The following is a 25797-nucleotide window of genomic DNA, read 5'->3' on the forward strand; positions in this document are numbered from 1 at the left end:
TTATGTTCAGTTCTATTGTACGTTTAGTTTCGTAAATCCACTTTGCTTTAAATTTTGTTTGAACTTTACAAGAATCCAAGATCTAACATAAAGTATGTAAACTCTTTCCCCTTGAATCGTTCCTTTTTGTACCGTGGATGACACTCACCGTTAAATACGCTTCTTTGAAAGAATGTTGTCCTTGTATACTTAAATATTAGAAATAGATACAGTTTAAAGAAGAAACATTGATTAAAATAGCTTGTGTGGAATAACTACAAAATTACAGATATACATTTTTTTTTTGCAGATATACAAGCTCACAACGCGTCGCGATGCGACGCGTTGTGAGCTTGTAGATCGGCTATTTTCAAATGGCCTATGTATAAAATAGGTCTAAAGTGGTTAATGTATGTATTATAATGTAATAATTTATATCTGAAAAGTAACTAGTAACTAAAGTTTTCAACTAATTGTTGTGGAGTACAATATTTGCCTCTGAGATGTAGTGGAGTAGAAGTAAAAGTATTGGAAATTGAAAATACTCAAGTAAAGTACAATTACCTCAAAATTGTACTTAAGTACAATACTGGTTGCCTCCAGGCTCTGGAACGATCTCCCCCTTCAGATCCGCCCAGTCCATTGAGGTTTTTAAGTCCCTACTCAAGACTTATGGGGTAAATAGAGGCTTAACTAGACTGCGGGTTACCAGGCCTAGCTGCTTAAAAGAAGTGTAGAAGAGACGTCCGGACCAGGTTCAGAATCATTCAGTGGTTTATTCAGCAACAAACAAACAGCATCATAGCAACAGCAGAAGGAGCCGAAGCTCCAGTACTAACTCACAAGTCATTTACAGTCACTCTTATACTCTGACAGTCGTTTTTAAATGTGCTATATAAATAAAGTTTGATTTGATTTTGATTTGAGTACTTAAGTAAATGTACTTTCCACCACTGAAAATGTAACTGTACTCTCAACCATGTTGTGGATTTGCGGTAGGCCTGTACAGTACGCAATGATTTTTTCCACGCTATGGATGGAGAGCATTCAGTAGCAGTTCATTCTCACATAATGATGTGTAGAGATCACACACCGCCAGAACGAAATATGGGGTGGGACTCCCCACATTTATTGCATGTTATTGCATACACACACACACACACACACACACACACACACACACACACACACACACACACACACACACACACACACACACACACACACACACACACACACACACACACACACACACACACACACACACACTGTATTGAGAAAGCGATATGGCCTTGTATTGTAAATTGAGTCATCATCATAACAGACAGTGACATAGTACATACACTGCCTCACCAGCTATGTGTCCTCTGAGGATAACATTAATCATAAATTAAGCGCTAATTACGGGTACCTTATGAGCAAGTGTTACCCTCAACTGCTATTATTCTCCTGGTGAAACATGTAACCCAACCCAACTTTACTTTTGTTGGATAATTATGCTTGCATGTGTGGAGGTCTGGATATGTGGAGGTCATAAATGATAATCTTTGTTTGCTCTCGTTCTGAATTCATATCCTAGACATCTAGCATTATATACAGCAGCTGTTTCAATCTCATTCTAATGTATGACAAGGTATGACTATAGACACAATTGTAACAATGGTTTTCTTTCTCCATATTTTTAATGGACATCAAAAACCGGTAAGCACAAGACACAAGTTCACAACTAAAACAAACAAATGCTTTTAGATTGCTTTATTATTTTTTCTGCTATGTTGCATAGAGAAAAATAATTTCATTAGAACAGTCTGTCAGGGAGCTTCACTCCTCATCTTTGCCTTTCTGTATGGGGAAAAAAGATTATAAAAATAGTGAGTTCACTTTCAAAACTGCTTTCAAAACATTTTCAAAATGAGTCAGACATTTGTTACATGCTTACCTTGCTCACATCACGGCTCTTGGCTCTCATCTTGTTGACCTGAGACTCGGCAATGTCAGCCCTTTCTTCTGCCTCATCCAGTTCATGCTGCATCTTACGGAACTTGCCCAGATTGTTGTTGGCTTGTTCCTCCTAAAATGATATATGGGGGATTATGCCATGGCGTAGAGCAGTGGTTCTCAAACTTTTTCATGTCAAGGACCCCCAAGTTGACACTTACTAGCCCGCGGACCCCCATTTGAAAATATTTGCCAGGGACCCCCATAAGAGAAGATTATTTTTTACGGCTCTAGCAGGGATTTTCAACCATTTTAATTTCAAGGACCCCCAGTTTGACATGCATTAGGCTACGGACCCCCATTTAATGGCATTTGTATCTCTGGGACCCCAATTCATATTGTAAAATCAATGTTCATTTAACTCTGAGAGTGTAAAAATGGAACCAAATGGACGGGTCCATTTGGTTCCATTTGTACACTCTCAGAGTTACAGACCCATAAGCGTCCATTTGGTTCCTATCCAGCATTTAGCTGGGGACCCCCTGGAACCCCCTCAAGTACCCCTGGGGGTCCCCGGACCCCACTTTGAGAACCACTGGCGTAGAGCTTCTCCTTTCCTTCTTTACAGTGCCTTGACTTTATTAGAAAGTGTACAGTAGACTAATAGCACAGAGAGCAGCTATGTTCTAGCCTCCAGTTTTCCATCTGCAATCATCTGCCATTCGTAGCATTGTTGGTACGTAATCACAGCGCTTCGTCAGTCGTTAGGTCTTCGCTAGAACAAACTGCCAAAATGCTGGATGTGTGTGTGCTAGGTGTGCAGATACAGGTACCTCTTAATATTCCTATAGCGACTGAATAGCACAGTATAATATAGCATAGTATCTTGAAATACTCACAGCCTCTTCTGCAGATCTCTTGTAGGACTTGACCTTAAGCTGCAATTTATCCACCAGGTCCTGGAGGCGGGTCAAATTTTTACGATCCTCCTCTGTCTGTATAAAAGGGGGAAAAAATAATTCTAATAAACATTTGACTCAGCTACATATGAAACAAAAATGCGTGTTAAAGTCAAATAAATCAAAAAATTTAACCTGATTTATATTTTTATATATTGCCCATTTTCTTTGTTGATTAGGGTTGCTATTTATGCCTATGACTGGGTGGGTTTGGAGGGATTAATTTATAATTTACTGTTAATTTAGGGATTTAGTTTGAATTATATTAATTATATTATATAATATATATATATATATATATATATATATACAGAATATAATTAAAATATATATAATAATGGAGTGTGTTAGTCAATATTTGTATTCATTAATTGTATAAAATATATGCCCGTTTATGTGTTGGATTGGTTTAATTGAGCTTTTGCCTTTTTGGGCACATAAGGTAAACAATGTTTAGAGTCTTTAGACTTTTTCTGTGCCTGTACCTGTTATTTTTCTCCTGTAAAATGAAATAAAAAGTTATAATGAAAAAAAAAAGATTATACCTGATAGGTGAGTTCCTTGATACGTCTTTCATATTTGCGAGCTCCTTTTACAGCATCAGTAGCCTTTCTTTGCTCTGCTTCCACTTCTACTTCCAGCTCCCTTACCTTAAAGGAAAGCATATGTGTGAGTATATAGTCTGAGTTTAGGCAAATGAGTTAAAAGAAACAGACATATTTAGGCAGGTGATCGGCAGTGATCACATTGCAAGAATGAAGCTTAAACGACAAAGAATTCCAGTGCACCCAGTTCTGGGTTTTTTGATTTGCCAATAATACATTTCTCCAAGGTGTTGGCCTCCATTGTTCTTGCTTTGATTCTTTTAGACTCTAAAAATTGTGATTAATCAGAATGCCAAAATGTTGGCAGGTTACACTGATGTCTAATTTACTCTACTACCTCTTCTTCTACTGCTTGCCAGTGTGATTGCCACCTTATAGTTTAGTCGCCAAGCTCCCAGAACCAAGAGGAATAAGTGAAGCTTAGCCCTCCTGGTGGCTGACTCTGGAAGTGCAGCCGGGGCACAATACATGAACAAGTTAAAACGGTTTTGACTGATGGGCTCGACTCACAAGCTTGCGCACAATCTTTTTCAAGGGGTTGCACATGGAGGTAACACTACTGCCGGCAAGCAACTCCATAGCAGTGAATGGGCAGGGATTTACGGTTATCACTGTAGTTATTTTATAACTTTGTTAGTCGCTCACCCTGGCCTCCAGTTTCTGGACCTGCTTCTTGCCACCTTTCATGGCGATTTGCTCAGCTTCGTCCAGACGGTGCTGCAGGTCCTTGATGGTCTGCTCCATGTTCTTCTTCATGCGTTCCAGGTGAGCGCTGGTGTCCTGCTCCTTCTTCAGCTCCTCAGCCATCATGGCAGCATCAGTAATGGCCTTCTTTGCCTTTTCCTCAGCATTTCTACATTCCTGCACAGCCTCTTCCACTTCATTCTGAAGCTGGGTTGTGTCTCCCTCAAGTTTCTTCTTCTGGTTCAACAGACCAGTGTTCTGAAAACAGGAGAAAATACAACATTTTGATAAAATAAAAAAAATTAGGTGTAATACAACCATTTTATAAGATGCATCCTAAGTTCTTGTAATAATGTTCACTGATTTGTGATGAACGACCTACCTGAGAGTGCAGCAGTTGAACTCTTTCACTGACATCGAGCAGTTCCTGCTCAGCCAGTTTACGACATCTATCAGTCTGCTCCACCATAGACCTCAGCTCATCAAGTTCAGCCTGCATCAGATTGTTGCGTCTCTCCACGATGGCAATGTTCTCCTTCAGATCATCATTGGCACGAAGAGCATCATCCAGCTGCAGCTGAGAGTCCTGTTAAAATATTAACCATTAAACAAATGTAATCTTTTTGTCTCTGCTTGTCTGTCATTAGGCTGCACCAACGCTCCTGATTTTGTGTATAGAGGGGCGGGTGTATAGAGGCGCAGAGAGACTGCGCCTGATCCCATTGGTTCACCGATCTGTCCGTCAACCCCCGCCCCGTTAACACAACATTGCGAGCGACGCCCACTGCACTCTGGTTGGTTGGGGAAATGAACACTTCCTCATACCGGGTACACCGACGCGCTGGTCCAGGCTTTTATTTTTTAGCTAAACTAAACAATAAAAGCCTGGAGATCGAGGCTAGTCTGTCATTAACTTGCATAATGACAGATATTGACAGATTTATAGTCAGTTATTTTTGTTTTCACAATATTTTTACTACACCTTCAGATGGGACTGGAGTCCTTTGAGCTGTTTCTGAGCTTCTGCTGCCTGCCTGTTGGCCTGGCTCAGCTGGATCTCCATCTCATTGAGATCTCCCTCCATCTTCTTCTTCAGTCTCATAGCCTCATTCCTGCTGCGAGTCTCAGACTCTAAGGAGCTTTGCAAGGTGTCCACCATTCTCTGCTGATTTCTCTTAGCCATCTCCATCTCCTCATCCTTCTCAGCAAGTTTGCGCTCGATGTCAGCCTTGACCTGGTTGAACTCTAGTTGAGCCCTGAGGATCTTGCCTTCCTCGTGCTCTAGTGTTCCCTGTTGGAACACCACATATCATGAGAAATGTGTCTGACATTGAGAAAATAGACTTTGATATATTCAAATGTTATTCTAGTCTTACCTCAGCTTCCTCCAGAGCAGCCTGTATCTCAGTTTTTTCTTGCTCCAGTAGTTTACGTGCCTTCTCCAACTCATGGACACTTTTTCCTGACTCTCCAAGTTGCTCAGTCAGGTCAGAAATTTCCTCTATTTTAAAAGTATTCAATTAATTAAAATTGGTCCCAACAAATGTATTCTCTACATCCATTAGATAATGACGGTTAATGAAACCTTATTACCTTGAAGGTTCTTGTTCTCTCTCTTCATTGAGTCCAGGTGATCCAGAGACTCTTCATAAGAGTTCTTCAGTTTGAAGAGCTCAGTGCTGAGAGACCTGGCCTCTTTCTGGGTGCTCTCCAGCTCAGTCTGAGATTCTTCATACTTCTGCTTCCACTCAGCCAGGACCTGGTTAAATAATGTGTCACATTGGATCAGAAAATTCAACATAATTATTTAGAAGTAACTTTTCCAGGTTGTCTTTCTCTCATGTATTATTACCTTGTCAAAGTTTCTTTGCTTCTTGTCCAGAGCTGCAGCGGCAGCATTAGATCTCTCTACATCCACCATGAGATCTTCAATCTCATTCTGGAGCCTGTGTTTGGTCTTCTCCAGAGAGGAGCATTTAGCATTAACAGCCTCCACAGCTTCCTCTGCATCTTGCAGACGTTGAGCTAACTTCTTCCTATTTTCAGGGGCGAGAAGCAGTTAAGACTGGATACATCAAACAAGAATGATCAAATTACATTTTAGTGTCTACTATCATCTTATAATAACGACCTATGGCTATGTGATAACTGGTTCATTGTTACAAAATATTTGGCCATGTTTATATAATCTCAGGATTTCTTTTTTTCTCCAAGACGTTCCTTACTTTGCCTCTTCCAGCTCCTCGGTCCTCTGGATGGCATCAGTTTCATACTTGGTTCTCCACTGAGCCACTTCAGAGTTAGCCTTGGACATGCCCCGTTGCAGTTCAGCCTTGGCCTCCTGCTCCTCTTCATACTGCTCCCTCAGCAGGTCAGAGTCATGGCGAGCAGACTGCACTGCATGAGCCAGTGCATTCTTGGCCTTTTGTGGGGGAAAAAATATTTAGGACTAGTTGCAATCCTCAAACACTTAAAATGTTTTAAACTTTGGATCACAACACATTTATGAATGCATTTATGGTAGGTAACATCAACATCACATTTCTGACAATAGCATCTACCTTGACCTCCTCCTCCAGTTGTCTCTTGAGGTCCTCAACCTGCTGAGTGTATGACTGCTTTGCTCTGGTCAACTGGGAGACAAGTGAGTCCTTCTCCTCCATCTGCCTGATTAGCTCACCTGTAGATAAACACGTTTTCCATCAACCTTCAACTATTAGAACTAACTACATTTTGATTGCAGCTGAAATCAAATCAGTTAGCTGCAATCAAACTCGATCTCCTGCATGAGCCGGATATACTTATATTTTTCATTTTCTACATGTTGCTTCAGTGGTTTTGCATTGACCCAATTTAACAGTGTCATACCATTCTCAGTTTGAAGCTTTGCTCTCTGCATGGTGAAGTCATTAATGGCGCGTTGACCTTCCTCAGCTTTTGATCTGTATTCAGTCATCTGGTCCTCCAGAGTGCGGGACATTTTCTCCAAGTTTGTCTGAAAACAATATATACATATTATTTTTCATGAATCAACATCACATTGACTTGAACTGATTCTGCATAATTAGGACTTTTGACTCACTTTGGTCTTAGCGATTTGCTCCATGTTGGAGACCACATCATCAAGCTCCAGTCTGAGCTCGCTCTTCTCTTTTTCCAGTTTCTGTTTGACTCTCTGAAGGTTGTCAATCTGCTCTCCCAGGTCAACCACGCTGTCTGCATTCTTCTTTCTCAGAGTTGCAGTAGTGGCCTCATGTTGCAGAGTCGACTCTTCAAGGTCTCTGCGCATCTTCTGGAACTCAGCCTCTCTCTTCTTATTCATCTCGATCTGGGCAGTAGTGGCCCCACCAGCCTCCTCCAGCCTCTCACTGATCTCCTCCAGCTCTCTGGACAAGTCTGATCTCTGTTTCTCCACCTTGGCTCGAGCAGCTCTCTCAGCTTCCAGTTCTTCCTCTAACTCTTCAATACGAGCCTGAAAATGCAATCTACTTATTTAGCCGAACACTTTATTACCTCCGCCTGTTTTCATTTTGTCTGTGAAAATGATTGGTCCCTGGGCCAAGGAAGAACTGATTAACTTTTCACACCGATTGGACTTCTCTAGAGATTAACATTCACCATAATACTTTGAAAAAAAAAGTTTTTCATGGACCCAGAAGTTATTTACTACTGTAGTCACACCTCATTGCCAATCTTCAGAGGAGTATACATTACATTTTATTTATGCTAAGGCATCATGAATTTATATCCACCTTAAACTAACACCCTTGGCACAGGTCTGTGTTTTACTCATTTTATAGTTGTGCATGCATCATTAAATTTTACATTGCATTGGTAGTTACCTGCAACTCCTTGAGTTTCTTCTGAAGTTGGGCCCCCATAGCCTGTTCATCCTCAATCTTGCTGTTCAGTTGGCTAAACTCAAAGTCCTTCCTATAAAAAACAAAAATGTTTCATTTAAGTAAAAGAAAACAAACATTTAGGACCTCTATGTTTTTCTAAAATGATTGTATAAGATGTGTAAGGTTCTGCGTGATTGTGATATAGTACATTAATATAAACTAATATACTTCTTCAGCTTCTCCTCAAGTTGCTGCTTGTCATTCTCCAGGTCCATTAGGCTCTCCTGGGTCAACTTCAAGTCTCCTTCCAGTTTCCTCTTTACTCTCTCCAGATCCATCCTGATTTTCTTCTCTTGTTCCAGTGATCCTTCAAGCTAAAAAGTGAACAATGTCAGGAATAATACATTGATTATTAGACTCTGCTCAGCATTACAGTAAGTAACTCTACTCTAACTCTAAAACTATGACAATTAAGGAGCTTGACGACTAAATGATCTGAACATGCGTCGCAAATATTTCAAATCAAACTGTTATTTTGGTGATGCCTCATTTATAGGGGTTGATACTTTTATTTGCTGTGAAAAATTGACCTTGTTTCCAAAAATAATGACGTTGCCTTATTGCCTTTATTGCCTTGGTATATTCACACTCTGTGTGGGTGTACTGTACTCATCATAACAGTGAATTAATGAAATAAATGCTCCTGGTGTGTAAGTGTATGGACCGTAATAGTGCTTCAAATACTCACATCATCAACCTGCTGCTCCAGCTTGGCCTTGGCCTTGGTCAGAGTGTTGACTTTGTCCTCCTCGCTCTGCAGGTCATCCAGTGTTTGCTGATGAGCCTCTTGAAGAGCTTTCTTCTCCTTTGTCAGCTTGGCGATGATTTCCTCCAACGCTGCCATCTCTTCAGTCATGTTTTTGACCTAAATTATTGTCTAGTTAGTATAATTAACTTGCTTAATTAAAAAAAAACATAAATTATAAGACTATCTCTTATAATACCTTATTCTCAGTGGCATGCTTCTCCTTTTCCACTTTAGCCAGAGTAAGCTCCAGATCATCAATGTCTTTCTTGAGCTCTGAGCACTCATCCTCCAACTTCCTCTTCTTAGCAGTCAGCTCTGCGTTCATCTCCTCCTCATCTTCCAGTCTTTCTGTCATCTCTTTGGCTTTGGCCTCATGCTGGATCTTGCTCTTGATCAGACCCTCACAGCGCTCCTCAGCGTCTGAGAGATTGTCTTGTTCCTGTTTAACACAATGTATTTAAAAGTTTTGCTTCGGAAATGTTTTATGGCAACATAAACAATAATATTACAGTGAATGTATTTAGGTGAATTTTGTTAATTTGACGACTTACAGACTGGATGTGGAGCTGCAGATCATTCTTCTCTTGGAGAAGACTGACCATTTTTTCTTCCAGTTCCTTCTTCCTGGCATCAGTTTTAGCAAAAAGCTCTTTTAGCTTTGCAAATTCCTCCTTCATGTTTGCCATCTCCTTCTCAGACTCAGCTGATTTCAGAAGAGGCTTGATCTTGAAGTACAGCTTCATCCAGGGCCAATTCTTGACTCCCATGAAGGCACGTATATTCCACTGGATCACCAGTAAGGAATCCCTTTTGATATAATCGGTTGTTTTTCAGTAATTATATATATATATATTTATAGTATGTGCTGTTTTACTTAAGCAATAGCTGTGATACTGTACCTGCGTTCTACTATTTTCTGGTATTCTAGCCTGGCAAGTAATCCTCTGGCTCTGGACTGAATTCCACTGATGATGAGAGCGAGACGGTCATCTCTCATCTCCTCAAGAACACCTAGGAGACCGGCTTTAAAGAACACCTAATAATGGATAGAGAACTGTGTGTAAACAAATAGAATACAGTATTATTTGGAGTGACATATTTTGTTCACTTTTGGATGAAGGTTAGGTGTTTTTAAAGTGGGCTTCTCAATTCTAAAAGAAACAATTGTTTGATTGTATGTAAGTCTATGGTGAAATGACCCTTCTTTTCATGATATTTATTGATTTTGTTTTCAAATCTAAGCGTCAGTGTTGATTTGACCCCATGGTCGTCTCAGCCTTGTCGGAAGAGAGGCCCACTGTCTCAGAATTTAAAAACTCCTGATCTAGGTTATACACAAGGAACCCATCCTCTTCCTGAATCTCATTAAATGTTATGAAAGAATTCTTTACTATTTAAAAAATACCAACCTTGGTGTGTCCAAACTTATACTGCTCAATATCGAGATCCAAGGAACCCAGCAGTTTTTCTGAAGCCTTCTTGTTGTCCATAAACTGTCCCTCAGGGATTGCATTTGGATTCAGAATACGGTATCTGAATGAAACATGGTAAACACACATTTCAAATCATAGCACATTTAGAGAAGCAGTTGTAAATAAATGTTGGGGTAAAAGCTCGTGTTTAACCTTTGTTTGAAGTCAGCATAGAGGATTCTGTTAGGGAAACCCTTTCTGCAGATCCTGATGCCTTCCAGTACACCGTTACAGCGTAGCTGGTGCATAACCAGAGGATTCTCCATGACCCCAGGAGTCTTGGTCTCATTGGGGATGAGGCAGCGTACAAAGTGAGGATGGGTAGACTTCAAGTTGGTCATGAGTTTATGCAGGTTCTCCTGTGGGTTTAGCAAAGAATTAATGTGTTACAATATCCTATCGATATATTGTGTAGAATCTCAAATGCAATGATTTTGTCCTGCAAGTTTTTGCCACTGAGAAATGATCACCCTGTGCAAGGCAGACACAGTCTGGAATGAAGACCCCTTCTTCTTTTTTCCTGCACCTTTATCATCTATTAACGACATGAAAAGGGTAGACCATATATATTACCAGTTACTAGTTACTGCATCTGTTCAATTAGAAGTAATCTCATATAGCCTACCTCCTTCTGCACTAGCAAAGCTAGCGAACAGCGTAGCCAGTAGCTTGAGGCTTGACTTCTGGTAGAGACCGACCACAGTCTCATTGAGAGGATCCTTGTTCTTTACCAACCAGTTACCAATGTTGTAATCCACTGTACCGGCATAGTGAACCAGGGAGAAATGGGCCTCTGGTCTCCCCTTGATGATCCTGGGCTTCTGGAAGTTGGGATTTTTGCCCAGGTGGTTGTCATACAGCTTAGCCTTGAATGTTGCATCACTGGCTTTGGGGAACATACACTCCTCTTCAAGGATTGACATGATACCCATGGGCTGAAGAAAAGTAGGAAAGAGATGCTTAATACAATACACCAAAATATCATATTACTCCTGTGAAAATGTAATTATAGAATGATATCTGAGAAATGATTTATTACTTTGAAAACCAACCTTCTCAATGAGTTCAATGCAGGCAGCTAAGTCCATGCCAAAGTCTATGAACGTCCACACAATGCCTTCTTTCTTGTACTCTTCTTGTTCCAACACAAACATGTGGTGGTTGAAGAACTGTTGCAGCTTCTCATTTGTGAAGTTGATGCACAGTTGTTCAAAGGTGTTGAACTGTAAGGGATCACATCACATTAGATTAGAACAGGGGTCTTCAACATTTTCAGGCCAAGGACCCCCTAGCTGAGAGAGAGATGAAGCAGGGACCCCCCACTAAATATTGTATAAAAAATGTTGCAGATTAAACTTTTTTCATACATTTCATAGATAATTGGATTCATGTCAATGTGTGTATTTTCAGATAGCTAACCTTTAAACCCTCAATATTTAGTCAACTTGACCGTTGGCTCTGTACTTGGTCTGCTCTTTTTCCCTCTACACCGACTCTCAGTAAATAGCCGATCTACAAGCTCACAACGCCTCGCAGCGCGAGGCGTTGTGAGCTTGTAGATCGGCTATTTTCAGCTAATGGTCCCCACCACACAAAGATTTGGCGGACCCCCTGTAGTAACTCTGAGGACCCCCTAGGGGTCCCGGACCCCCTGTTGAAGACCCCTGGATTAGAAGAACTTGAAGCAGTGTAAGCATAAGCCTTGTGCTTGACCTGGTGAAATGGCTTTTTTGGCCTTTTTATTTTGTTAAGTTTCAGAATGTTTTAGTTTGACAGGAATTAAGAATGTCCTTTTGTGGACTTTTGATATAAAAATACACAAAAAATGATTTCTTTCCATTTTATATGTCCATATTCTGACCACCGATATGCTCTAAAGCAGTGCTACTCAACCCGCGGGCCGCATACGGCCCCAACGCAGCATCTCTGCGGCCCGTCATGGTCAAAACCATTTTTTTTATTATTGTGAAGCACAGGATAAAAATATACATTTTGGGTTGCTTCCTTTTGTTTCAAAAACAAACAGACATACATACACACAAAATAAACAGGTACAGTGAAAGAATATGATGTCAAAATGTACATTTTCTTATAACAATAACAATGTGTGTTACAACATCGAAAAATCCAAAATGGACCGGCATTTTTAGCTTGCGGCCTTTGAACTTTTGTTTTTTTTGCTGGGTGGTCCCTGAGCCATCTTAAGTTGAGTAATCCTGCTCTAAAGTGTGAAAAACAAGAAACTAAATAATGAGACTGCTAAAGAATTGCAGTGGTGGAAGATTTGTTGCTTTTGCTTTTAAAGGAGGAGTTCACCCAAAAAATGACTTATTTTCTATCAATTGCACACCCCATGAAGCCTTGAATTCATGGATTTATTTTTGTTTTTGTGGCATTCCTAAGCCAATAATTTGATTATAATAAATTTGTCCCCATTGATTCCGGTAGGAGACACAAATGCATTTGTGTCTCCTACCGGAATCAATGGGGCTAAATTTATTATAATCAAATAATAAAGGAAGGAATGCGACAAAAACAAAAAAATATCCATGAATTCAAGGCTCCATGGGGTGAGTAATCCATAGAAAAAAAGGTATTTTGGGGGTGAACTAGTCCTTTAAGGGATATAAACTTTATGAAATCAAAACAAGTTTAAACACGTAAATCCTTCTTCCCAGAATAGATGGCTACAAACCCTCTTCACGTATACAGAGATGTGCACATCCTGAATTTCACATCATTGGCATGTTTAATCTCCAGTTATTTTTCCTATTACATCTTCACCACTTACAGATTTAGATTATTATAACAATCTCTTATTATAATAATCGCTGACATTTTCATCGTTCAGAATACTCACATCAAAGATCTCAAACCCAGCAATGTCCAGCACACCAATGAAGTGCTGGCGAGGTTGCTTGGTCTCCAGAGTTTGGTTGATTCTCACCACCATCCACAGGAACAACCTCTCATACACTGACTTGGACAGTGCACCAATAGAGTAGCAGACCTGTCAAAAGACATGTTGAACTAAGCATAAAACATTTAATGAAGCCTCATTTTAACATAATGTTATTGTCTCGCCCCCTGGTGGACTGGCTATGATTTTCCAGCCCAGTCACAGTGTTAGCCTAGCAGCCTAGTTATTATTAGCCAAAGCTATCGCCGCTTCAGTAGCTTACTCTTTAACTCTATGAGCTTACTACTCTATGCAGCGTGGGTTGTTTATTCACTGACAGCCAGGTGTCACGCAACTGAGATGCCTTGCATCGCCCTCAAGTGATTATTACAGGTCAGCGTTCCTTCCAACAGGCAGTATATACCAATATATAATCACAATAACACAGTAACAATAACACAATAATCTTGTGTTGATGTTGTTTCAGAGTGATATAGAGTATAACTGTCTGCCAGTGCCCAGCTACAACGCATGTAAACGGCTTGCATGTCGCCAAAGTAAAAGGCGATAGCCCATATTGTAAAGAATGTGTACAACAGTACAATAATTGATACTCACTTGATCAACACCCTGACCTTTGGTGACCCATTCATTTCCTACTTTGACCCTTGGGTGGCACAGGCACTTCAGGAGGTCAGCGGAGTTTAAACCCATCAAATATGCGACTTTGTCAGCATCTACGGCAGCAAGATTTTAAAACATTTTCACCACATATATACAGTATGCACATTATCGATAAGATGATTATGTTCTAATCATGGAATCTTACTCTCAGTGCCATCAGGCTCTGCCTGTTCCTCCCTCTGCTTCTGCTTGAACTTCATGTTGCCATAGTGCATGATGGCACCAGTCATCTTGTAAATGCCATTCTTCTCCTCTTGGGTGAAGCCAAGCACATCAAAAGCATCCTATAACAGGAGATAATGGTTTTCAAGTTGGATTTGTACTTTACTGACCAGTAGCTCTCCCTCGTTGTTTTTTAGTTTTGTTTACGTATTGCTATTATAGTACTTATTCATTGTTTATCATTACTGTATTTTTTCTACTAGTATGGACAATTAATAGTTTGGCACTTTTTCTATTTTGCATTTGGATATTTCCCACTTTGCACCTATTGCACACAATCACACATATGCATGAAGGAAGAGGGTCGGCTCTTTTTGTCTCCGCCAGGCCGAAAGGCATGTACCGAATATTGCTGGCCCACACTAACCTACCTGACCTGGCGGAGTCCTGTGCTCCGAGGAGCACTTTTTCTAGTTTTCTTTTGTTTTGTTTCCTTTGTTAAATGTTGGTATTCCTTTGAGACTGTCACAGACTCACAGTGATTTAGACCTATACAAATATAGTTGACTTGACTTATGAAATGACAGTGGTAAATCTTTTATCCTTTTTCTTTCTTTTTATCCATGAATTCACCTACATCAGTGGCTATCAGCTCCTCAGAATCATTGATGGAAGTTACAGATATCTCTCCTTGGGAGATGAAGGGATAATCATAGGGGTTGCTGGTGATGAGCAGCATCTCTGTGAAGCGTCAAGAACAGTTCTTTAATTGTTATCATACAATGAGCATTTATTTATTGGCACGACATTGTTTTATTTCTCAATATTCACCCAGTAGTTCTGGTTTCTTTTGAGACAGAATCTGGTAGAAGATGTGGTAGTCTCTCTCAGCTTTAAGCTGAAACGTGACACGGGACTTCTCTAGCAGATCTGAAAGGTGGTAGATAACATGGTATTAACTGATAGTTGCTTTTTTTTGTTTTTTGTTTAATTGCATCCAATCTGGGAACCCATCGTCAAATAAAAAGGAAAAACAGCGCCCCCAGCACAGCTCTGAATCTGTTCTTGAGAGATTAAATTGCATCAAATGTATAAAAGTCGCCTGCATACTTACAAGTCTCAATATCAGCAGATGACAACTTGCCACTAACGCCAAAGTGAATTCGGATGAATTTTCCCTAAGAAATAAGACAAGCAGATTGTTTTGGTCTTGAGCGTGCAGAACATCTGGGGGATGAATTACTAGGTGTGTGTGTGGGGGGGGGGGGTAAACTTACAAATCTGGAGGAATTGTCATTCCTGATGGTCTTGGCATTCCCGAAAGCCTCCAGAGCAGGGTTAGCCTGAATGATTTGATCTTCAAGGGTTCCCTATAGAGAAGCAGAGTTCATAACCTCATATTGACGTCAGTTTTAAGTCATGCGCTATACCTTTTACTGTGTGTGTGTCAGCACAATAGATTTCATGAATACAAAATAAACCTTTTTCTCCTGAGCAGCATCCTTCTTTCCAGAAACGGCTGCAATACTGGCAAAGTACTGGATGACTCTTTTGGTGTTCACAGTCTTTCCAGCACCAGATTCTCCACTGATGGTAGAAGAACAAGTTTTTTCATTTTTTTGAGGAAATGATGTGAGCTTCTTTTTTTTTTCTTTTTTTTTGTAGCAGATCAGATCTGTAATAATTTACTCACGTGATCAAGACAGACTGATTCTCCCTATCTGCAAAAGTTAAAGAAATGTTAATATGATATTCGGTAGATATGTTTATTCTACAGTCACATTTACTAATGGACTGTATTTATATGGTGCTTTTTCTCCGAAGCGCTTTACAATGTACTTCACATTCACCCATTCACGGCAGAGGAAACCATACAAGGCACCAACCTGCTCATCGGGAGCAGTTAGGGGTTCAGTGCCTTGCTCAAGGACACTTTGACACATAGCCGGGAGGAGCCAGGAATCGAACCTGGAACTTTCGGATTCCAAGACGGCCGCTGTACCCCCTGAGCCACTGCCACCCGAATTAAGTGAGAAGACGGTTAACAGTACCTGACAACATGTATTGGTAGGCATTGTCAGAGATGGAGAAGATGTGAGGGGGAGCTTCACTCCTCTTCTTGCCTCTGTAGGCATTGACCACTGACTGGTCGTACACTGGCAGCTGCTTGTAGGGGTTGACAGTCACACAGAACAGCCCTGAGTAGGTCTGTGGAGGAAGTCAGTGTCACGTTAGTGAAAGGCACACAAACTAGATGATCTTCACATTTGGTTGCAAATTGCAATGTGACTCACATAGATCATCCAGGCTGCATAACGCTCTTTGAGGTTGAACAGCACAGCAGGCTCATGGAGGAAGGTGAACATCGCCATGTCTTCAATTTTATCAAACTTTGGCGGGTTCTGGGGATGGACATTTTCCTCCTTATGGGTTACTGTCTGTGGAGAGATGAAAGAGTATACTAGACATGATTTTGCAGTATTCCCAAGAATTATCCTAATCTATTCTTTTATGAGTGTGGAATTGTTGAGTTAGTTGCTTGTGTTTTTTTTTTTTGAGAGGTCACATCATGCATTCATCCTATTTCCTCCTCATGGATTACTGTCCGAAACAAGACCATAATGTTAGATTAAAAAAATTATGGTCATACTTAATCTTCAACCATTTCTTAAAATCTATTTAGCAGCCTTGGAAATTTTAGTAATTGACAACTTTGTTCTCCCACTACTAATGGGCAGCTGCCCTCATTTATACATGACACACTTACTTTTCCAAACTCAGTATCCACGGTGACATTGTCTCCATCTCTACTGGTAATGGAAGCCTTGACATACTCAACATTAGGGTCGGACACAAAACACTCCTTTTTCATGTCGAATGGACGAGTCTGGGCCTCCAGACGCTCCCTGTCTGACTTTCGCAGAAAAGAAGCTGCTGCCCCAAACTCTGCCATCAGGGCGTCCCCCATCTCTACGTTTTTAGATGTTTACCTGCAAACAATTACCAAAGAAATACAGCACTTCATATCCAAACTCTAAATGGCTTCTGCAGTACTTACAATTAATTCTTGATACAATCACAAGATATTCTAGTGTCACTGAATAGATATTTTGAAATGTGTTCCACATCAACATACAATCAATCAATCAATCAATCAATCAATGAGTTATAATGAGCAATATCACAGAAATGGTCACAGAAATGTACAACAGATATGATGGAAACTATTAAGACAGAACTGGTGTCCCAAATGTATTTGACTGTTGAAAACAATCGACCCTGCTTACAACATAAAGTATTTCATTAACTTAAAATGCCTTGTACTATTATTATTGTGTGTAACAGGATAGTCAAGCAGCATCACTCTCACACTGCACAACATATTGGAAATGTAAAGAGCTGTTTCACTTGCAGCCTCACAGGGTGCTTTCCAGCTTCCCCTATAACCTTGTATAACCTCCATGAACGCAGATGCTTTAATTCAATAAATCTACCAGGAGATAAGTATTTGTAGCAGTGATTTTTTTTAAGGTGGCTGACCAGAAAGTAACTACAGTATATCACACAAACAGTAACTTACCTTTTTTTGGAACCCAGCTGGAATGCTTTGATGTGGTGGTTCTCTGTGAATAAAATGTGAACATGGATATAAAGAAATGAAGTAGCACAATCCAATCCATTTGCGCGTTGTGAGCTTGTAGATCGGCCGTTTTCAAATAGCCGAGGTATACAATTGGGCTGAAGTGGTTAATGTATGTTTTATAATGTAATAATTGATATCTGCAAAGTAAGTAGTAAAGTTTTCAAAATATTGTAGTGGAGTAAAAGTACAATATTTGCCTCTGAGATGTAGTGGAGTAGAAGTAAAAGTATTGGAAATTGTAAATACTCAAGTAAAGTACAAATACCTCAAAATTCTACTTAAGTACAGTACTTAAGTAAATGGACTTAGTTACTTTCCGCCACTGCTCCACATTCTATCTACCTGTTATCTCTTACCTTCAAGTGCCCTGTTGTCCTGTGTCCCCCCAGCTCTGTTCCTTACTGTATATAAACGCTAGCGTCTGACCATATTTGGGAGGAGGTCATAAATCCCCTTTTCATACCTGGGTGTAGTTGCTCTGTTTTGGCAAGTGAGGTGTGTAAAACCTGAACCAATATGGCCTGATACAATGAGCTATGATGATTAAGGACAGAGGAGGGGAGCACATTGGGAGCATCACCCCTTTGTTCTGCTTCCTATTTTGGAGTCTCCAATGAGATGGCTTTGTGATGCTATTAAAGATTAAATACCGTAGCACCAAGCTTTGCTCCCACCTCATACACTGGGCCATTGTATAACAAATGAATGTACATTTTAAACATAATTAACTATATTATTAGATTATATAATTATTATATTGTATTATTATATACATATTATTTAATATATTCAAATATGAAACATTATATATTTATTTCCTTCTCAAATACCAAGTATTTTTTCTCTCAAGATAAATTAAACAAAGTAAGTAAGGTGTATTTCACCCATCAAATCCCTGTGTTATCAATTTAAAAGTAAATGGAACACATTCCTATGGCAGTGATTATTTTTATTTTTTAATCAATCACCGCTGTTTTCACAAAGTAGTGAAAGACTATATTCGGTGTAATAAATGATTCATATAGTATTTTTCCCCAGGGATTTTAGTGTTCATGTTGTTCACCAAATGTGTTAAATCACCACAGTGGTTATTCTACAGTATAGCAGGCTTCGCTAGTAAAACAGTTCTGTCATGTGTCATTCTTGTTCGAGTGTAGGCAGTCACCGGGAGGCAGTGACACTTGTGACTGAAAATAGTATTTAAAGAAGTGGTCACATAACAAAACTTTCTGGCATGGTTATTGTGAAAAAATAAGCCAGTGAAACATTACATCAACCAAGACTTTTATAAATAGAAAATATGACAACTTTACACACACATTACAACTTACAACAAAAATGCAGACAGCAACAGCTATTTCACACACTATTAGTACATTGGCATTAAAACAGTCAACATTGCTCTATAACTCTACACACCACATTGTGTTGGTGACGTAGTGGTACTGTTTGCTAATCTCTATCCTTGAGGACAAAGATAACACTGTGAAATTCTTTTTGGATTCCTTCTACTGACCATGAAGCATACTTCAAAGTCTTCACTGTAGACACTCTCTGTAGGCCACATACATGGGATAAGGCATCAACTTGAGTAATTTAGGTCTACTATATATACTGTAACAAAAGAAAATCATCATTAGTATGGCATATTTTAAAAAATAGAATAGAAAAATGTGCTTCAAGTTCTTTATATGGCGTTGATCCAAAGCTTTTCACCAGCTGAGTACATTGTTAATTATCAAGGTCAAGGGTTGATGTCAGCAAGTATTTATTGTGCATCAGGGGAAGTGTAAGGCTGTCAGGAAGGTGATCATTTTGGCCACAGACAATAGGAGATAGCGTTACCAAGAGCTTGTCATTCATCGACAGACACCGTTTAAACTCAGGGTAGTGCTAATTTACACTTTAACCTTGGATTCATCTGTGGAACAAGCAGTCCCTGCCAAGGGCTTCAAGAGTCAGCTGTCTTGAGGTATTACTGCAGGGATAATATGAGTCTTCTGTTACGTACTTGAACTAATAGACCTCAACTGACTCACCTGCTGTCCTTTGTCTGTGTTAGCTGACAGAACCCAGGAAACCACTTGTCATGTTCAGACCACCAGTGGGTTGTAAGCTGTTCCACCATTATCACACTAAGGCATCTATAGTGTATTTGTAAATGCCTTATGAACAACACTGCTGTGAACTTTCACGTACCAGAAAATTATGGCATATGTAAGCTGTAGGTTACATTAAATATTTTACTTGTACATTGTGATAAGCATTTTTCAGTTTTTATGTAAAGTCTTTTGTTTGTTTGTTGGGCTTGTTTCTAAAGTGTAGTTGCTTATTTGGGCTTGCTTCCAAATGTTTTATTTTATTGTTATTATTATTTAAACCAGTGGTTCACAAATATTGCCATGTCATGGACTCATGTAAATGTAAATTTGTCCCAAACCCCCATCCGAAAATGTTTTGTGCCAGGGAGACCCGTACCAGATTTGTGTTGTTAAAATGTTTCAAAAATCTTCCAAATGTTCCACATTTTTTTCACAAGATTTTTTGAAAATAGCAGAGTTACAGCAAGGTCTCAACATCTTGTGAGCTTGTAGATCGGCTATTTTCAAATAGCCGATGCATATAGGTTTAAATTGCTCATGTGGCCTATAGTTGCTTCTTTTGGGCTTGTTTTCATAGACCTGTTTATTTCTCTCGCATAATCTGGCAACGCTGACACAGGCACAAACACGTTTTGGTGTTAAGCCTACTTCAGTGTGATCACGCTGGCTGTGGAACATGGACCATGATCATTTTCTATTCAACTTTTCTCTCGTCAACAATGCAACATACATACTGTACAGTAATGTATAGAGCAATGAAAGATTTGAATAGTCTTCCATCACAACTCATACAGTCAACAAGTAAATCAGATGTTATTATATCTTGATCAAAAGGATACAGTTGGTAAGCTAAATGATAAAACATGATATGTTAAAAGTAGTAAGGTGTCTGTCAAGTGTAGAGTTGCTACATAGTAGATTTATTATATCAAGGAAAGTGTAAGGCTGTCTACAAAGTGATAACTAGTGTGAGACATAGTTGGAGAAAAGGTCATATATCCTCTAAGACCTTTGCATTGCTGTCTTGTCTAACCTGCAGTGTCTCTGGTTAGCTTTCAGGGCTGAACATTCCATCCTATATTAGGGGTCCGACCGATTCTCAGCTGTCTTATTTGTTTGTTGAGTCTTGCTTGACTTTAAATAGACTGTGTTGTTTTCTCTGATCAGCCTTTGTTTTTGTTTACTGACTCACTCTGTCCATCCTCTACATTTCAGCATCCTGTGAACATCCATTGATTTCCCCAGTCAGATTGAGCCCGCATCTTTACACTAAACAGATACAAAATGTAATTGCAATAATGCAGAGGGGCTCGTCATCAACCCAGAGTTGCTTCTCCTAATTTGGAGTTTGGTCAAAAGGGTGTGGAGCCTGGAGTCAGCGCAAAACCAACCAGCTAACTCCACCCCCCTTTGGTGGAGTTAGCTGGTTTAGCAGAAATTGTAGGATCCAATGGAGTTAGCTGGTTTTGTCAGAAGCACTTTTTAATGTGTTTTTTTTTACCAACACACAGACATAAAGGGTGTTCAATAGCACTGATTATGGACATGCATACATGTGAACATACATTTCTACATACTGTCAGGTGTACTCAGTACACCTGACGAAGGCCACAAAGGCCGAAACGTTGTGTTTTTACCACTTAATGAATACATATTTTTGGAAGCATTAAGACGGTGTGTGGACCTTCTCCTTTTCTACATTGTTTAACAATGATAAAAACTAGCTTCCTTATAAAGCTAAAATGATTGAGTACAATGATCTTAAAGGCAGTTGTAGATAACAATAATAAGACATGCTTTTGTTGAGGATCGAGGGGAATGAGAGGATAATAAGGTGGTGAGCTAAGGGCCACATAGGTGTTGGATTTACAACTTGTTAATCGCCAAGGGTCAAGATACCAGTCAAGAATAACATTACTGTCTGTCTCAGCTAAAGTGTTAGCTGTCTATAAGGTGATAATAAGGTCCCATACATCACAGGAGAAAGTGTTTTACGACCTTTGCTTCTGGCTTCTCTTCACAACTCACAACTTTCACAACTCAACACCTTGTGTTCAGAGCGCCGCTCTAACCTTGAGATTCAATACGGTGCTTCCAGGGTGGAACATTTCAATCTATGTTAGGAGTCCATGCTCAGCTGTCTTGCATATTCATTACAGGGATATTTGGACTTCTTGTTGCGTGTCATAACCACCCCCTTGTCTTTCTTTGTCTGCAGACAGGCTGTTGTCAGCTGATGGGAGAGTACTGCCAGCCAGACTCATGTGATCTGTATCCCCGTTGAGATATGCATGGAAGGTGAATGTGGCTGTGCTGGATATGAAGCAGAGATGGTCAAGAATAAATGTCTCTGTCAAGACAATTACCATTATAATACTAATGTGCTACTGTATATGAAGCAGAGGTGGACAAAATAAATGTCTCTGTCTGGGAATTGGGCCATGTTTTTTTATACACAGCAATTCCTGCTGTGGTTTTCACTGCTACACTGGCTCCTGCAGACAACTGTGGGAGGGTTACTGAGCACAATGGTAAGGGAGAAAACACTGTCAGACTAGAAAAAGTGCTCCTCGGAGCACAGGTCTCCGCCAGGTCAGGTACGTTATTGTGGCCTCCTGGTGGCGCTATAATAGGCAAATGTGAAAAGGGTGCCATTTATTCTTAGGTCTTTCACGGCAATCGGACAATGCATTCATGATTTGAGGCATTTTGTTCCAAAAATGTGTTTTGCTAAATTAGACCTGCTGGTGGCGCTATAACAGGCCAATGTGAAAAGGGTGGCATTTCTTCCTCGGCCTAGTGGGAATGTGCGTGTGAAAATTCACGGAAATCGCAAGCTGCGTGCATAGTTTGAGGCTTTTTGTTCAAAACGGACCAATCCTGCAAACTTTGGAAGCCAACCATAGGCAATGAGGATGGAATATGGGAAATCGGACAGATTTGTGTTGATCACATGACTATAGAGATACTGTGTACCGATTTGCATGACGTTTGGATAAAATCTGTAGGAGTAATGTAAAAAAAAAGGGTTTTGCACAAATCGGCCTCCTGGTGGCGCTATAACAAGCCCATGTGAAAAAATTGGGGCAGAGGTTCTGAATTGGCATCCAAGGAGTGTGTGTGCACAGTTTCGGAGCGACCGGGCCAACGGTGCCAGAGATTAGCTGCTAACACACAGACAGACACACGGACGGACGGACAGGGGCGAAAACATACTCTCTCGCCATGCCTTTCGGCCTGGCGGAGACAATAATTTGTATAATGAAGAGGTCTGTTTCTTAGTCATTATTTATATTTTTCAATTTCAATTGTAAAGTTCCAGTTTACATGCCAGGGTTTGAAGCTTTTAATTAGAAGTGTTGGATCACAGACATCTATGTGTATGTACTAACTAGATCAAGAGGCTATTAACACCATCTCCAGAAGTGCCCTTGAACTGTGGGACGTTCGTCTATGAGCTCATAAAATCCTATTTTATTTGCTCAGATAGAGGCAGAGAGCCAAACGCCTCTGTCTGAGCTATGATTAACTTTGGGCTTTCTTTTTAAGGCTTTGTTTTCTACAAATGTATTCTAAATCCTAAAAGTTTTCTGAAAAACCTATGTTGTCAGTGGTGATCACATTTTTTCAATGACCCCCATGTATTTGGCCGCGGACCCCCATCTGAAAATATGTTGTTCCAGGGACAGGGCCGCCTACAGGGGGGGATAAAGGGGACAGTTCTCTTGTTCACCATGTTTCATATTACCCCAGTCAAAAAAGTATGACCAAACATATATGTTGATACCTTTTCGTGAATGGTATTTGTAAACAATGTAGATGCCCTCTGTTTTAATGTTATATGTTATGGTTCTTGATATGAAATTGTTTTAATCGATTTCCACAATGTGGGTAGGATGAACACGTTGATCACATGACTTCAGTGTCTACGACTGTAATTAAACTGTGATGATAATACATTGTTTAACCACTTTTTAACCCTATACTTAGTTGACCGGAGTCCCAAGGGTCTGTACTAGGTCCGCTCCTTTTTTCCATCTACACCAAATCCCATCGCCGCAAATATCTACAACGCGTTGTATTTTGGCTGAATGTTCGCCCCCAGAATAGGGGTTCATGCTATGGTTCATGTGGCTAAATAGAAAGTTGTTTAAAATATCTGAGTGATGATGTTGGTCTGAGGACCGAAATGTCCACTCTCTGTGTCATTTTATTCCACCATGTCACTTTTTGCACTTTTGTAAGTGAAAGACTATATTTTTGCATCCAAAGAGCCTCAATGTTCATGTTGGCAGTGTGCAAGCCTTATAGTTGTTTATGTATAAAATGTTGCCCCCCTTTTATTTTGTATGATGTACAGTATATTGCTGCTGTTCAGCAGAAATCAAAATTTTCCATCTTTTCATGTTTTTATGCTTTTTTTGTTATTTTCCAGAAATGAATACCCTATATTATACTTCATCGGATGACAGTGTTGTGCAAAAGTAGCTAAATGCAACACATTGTGAGGTTTTACATTGCGTATTTTCACTATTTTTGAATATTTTGAACATTATTAAACATTAAGAAAAACTGTTCACCCATCATGACATGCCCAAAATAGTGATGCCAGGTTGAAAGTGTCTGTCTGTGAGTTTAAAAAATATTTAACCAATGAAAAGCATTAACCAGAGCTTGTGTCTAAATTATAACTACATGGATCCATTGGAACATTTTCTTTTTCATAATAACTGATTTGAGGTTTCCACCCACCAGCGACAATATACAAGGTATAATAGCCGTAATTTATAAGCATTTCTAAGTATTGCGGCCAATGTGGGAGTTTATTTGACATTTTTTGTAGTTTTTTCTATTTAAGTTTACACTATCATTTATTGTGTTTTGTACCGTGTTATTGCATGATGTTTATGGCCTGAGAGGTATGCCTGAAAGGCGATGAATATAAACGAATATGATGAATGACTGTGTCTACCTTGCTAGGTATTGCACATGTCACCCTTTTTTTCTTTCTTTTTTTCTTATGTAGGCTATTGTCTTATGTCTGCATGTACTGCAGCTTTTAGTCTTTTACTCCAAGACAAATGTCTCCTATGGGAGACAAATAAAGTGAACCTTGAACCTTGTTTTCTGGTGACTTACTGATGTAGTGTTTTGAATAATTCCTGATCGAACCAGAACTGGGCTGTAACCTCATCTGAATGTAGGAAATGACATCATAGTGGGAATGCACAGCTGTGTGAGGCATCATGACCGGTCAACAAATAGAAACAAATGGTAAGGATCATCTCATTTCCTCAGTAACCGCACTAGTAAGCATATCTCAGTCCCTTTGCTACATTCTCATATTAGCTGGATCTGAAATTTAATTAAATTACATTTTTGATCTCAACACTCAAGGTGTTTGTTACATACCATATCTCTGCTGTCGGGCAGAAACCAGCTATGTCCAAAATATTACACAATACTGGCACTGCCTCAGCAAAGTTGGGTATGGTGACTCTATACATTGTTAGAATGCGTCCTTAATAACTCCTTATATTATCATCACTTTACCCAAATACAGCTCAAGTGGAGTTAGGAGGTTTTTGACCATTAATGTGGAATCTTTTTTCCGTCTGACTTCATCATTCTAATCCAGGGGTCTTCAACAGGGGGTCCGGGACCCCTAGGGGGTCCTCAGCGTAACTACAGAGGGTCCGCCAAATCTTTGTGTGATATGATTTTTTTTTTTTACCTTAACCACTTGAACCCTAGCATCCCTTTTCTGAGGATAACTTTAGCCAAAAATAGCCGATCTACAAGCTCACAACGCCTCGCGCTGCGAGGCGTTGTGAGCTTGTAGATCGGCTATTTTTTGGCAAAGAGGTATAGGTGTAGAGAGAAAAAATGTAACAAAAAAGTTGAATCTAAAACACAATTTTATACGATATAGAGGGGGTCCCTGCTTCATCTCTCTCTCAAAAACGTTGAAGACCCCTGTTCTAATCGGGGACAAACCACCTAACTCCACAAGTTGGAGT

The 25797-nt window shown here is 39.8% G+C and overlaps 1 pseudogene across 1 annotated transcript; it reads right to left on the reverse strand.

Moving 5' to 3' along the window:
• Positions 1 to 1693: 1693 nt before the first annotated feature.
• Positions 1694 to 17652, reverse strand: LOC308077406 (myosin-7-like; annotated as a pseudogene). The gene is made up of 37 exons (XR_013935031.1): positions 17613 to 17652; positions 16800 to 17022; positions 16327 to 16470; positions 16084 to 16240; positions 15726 to 15753; positions 15514 to 15619; positions 15310 to 15402; positions 15147 to 15210; positions 14864 to 14962; positions 14670 to 14773; positions 14016 to 14154; positions 13805 to 13923; positions 13148 to 13297; positions 11340 to 11510; positions 10758 to 11222; positions 10441 to 10646; positions 10225 to 10348; positions 9715 to 9851; positions 9367 to 9622; positions 9012 to 9254; positions 8756 to 8932; positions 8236 to 8381; positions 8008 to 8098; positions 7248 to 7637; positions 7034 to 7160; positions 6727 to 6845; positions 6391 to 6587; positions 6018 to 6201; positions 5759 to 5924; positions 5542 to 5666; positions 5148 to 5456; positions 4548 to 4751; positions 4127 to 4423; positions 3422 to 3526; positions 2817 to 2912; positions 1919 to 2050; positions 1694 to 1821 (listed from the first exon to the last, which is right to left on the reverse strand). The product of XR_013935031.1 is annotated as a myosin-7-like (transcript).
• Positions 17653 to 25797: the final 8145 nt, after the last annotated feature.

The sequence above is a fragment of the Gymnoscopelus braueri genome (genome assembly GCF_963280865.1).
Source record: "Gymnoscopelus braueri genome assembly, chromosome: 21".
Lineage (NCBI taxonomy): Eukaryota > Metazoa > Chordata > Actinopteri > Myctophiformes > Myctophidae > Gymnoscopelus > Gymnoscopelus braueri.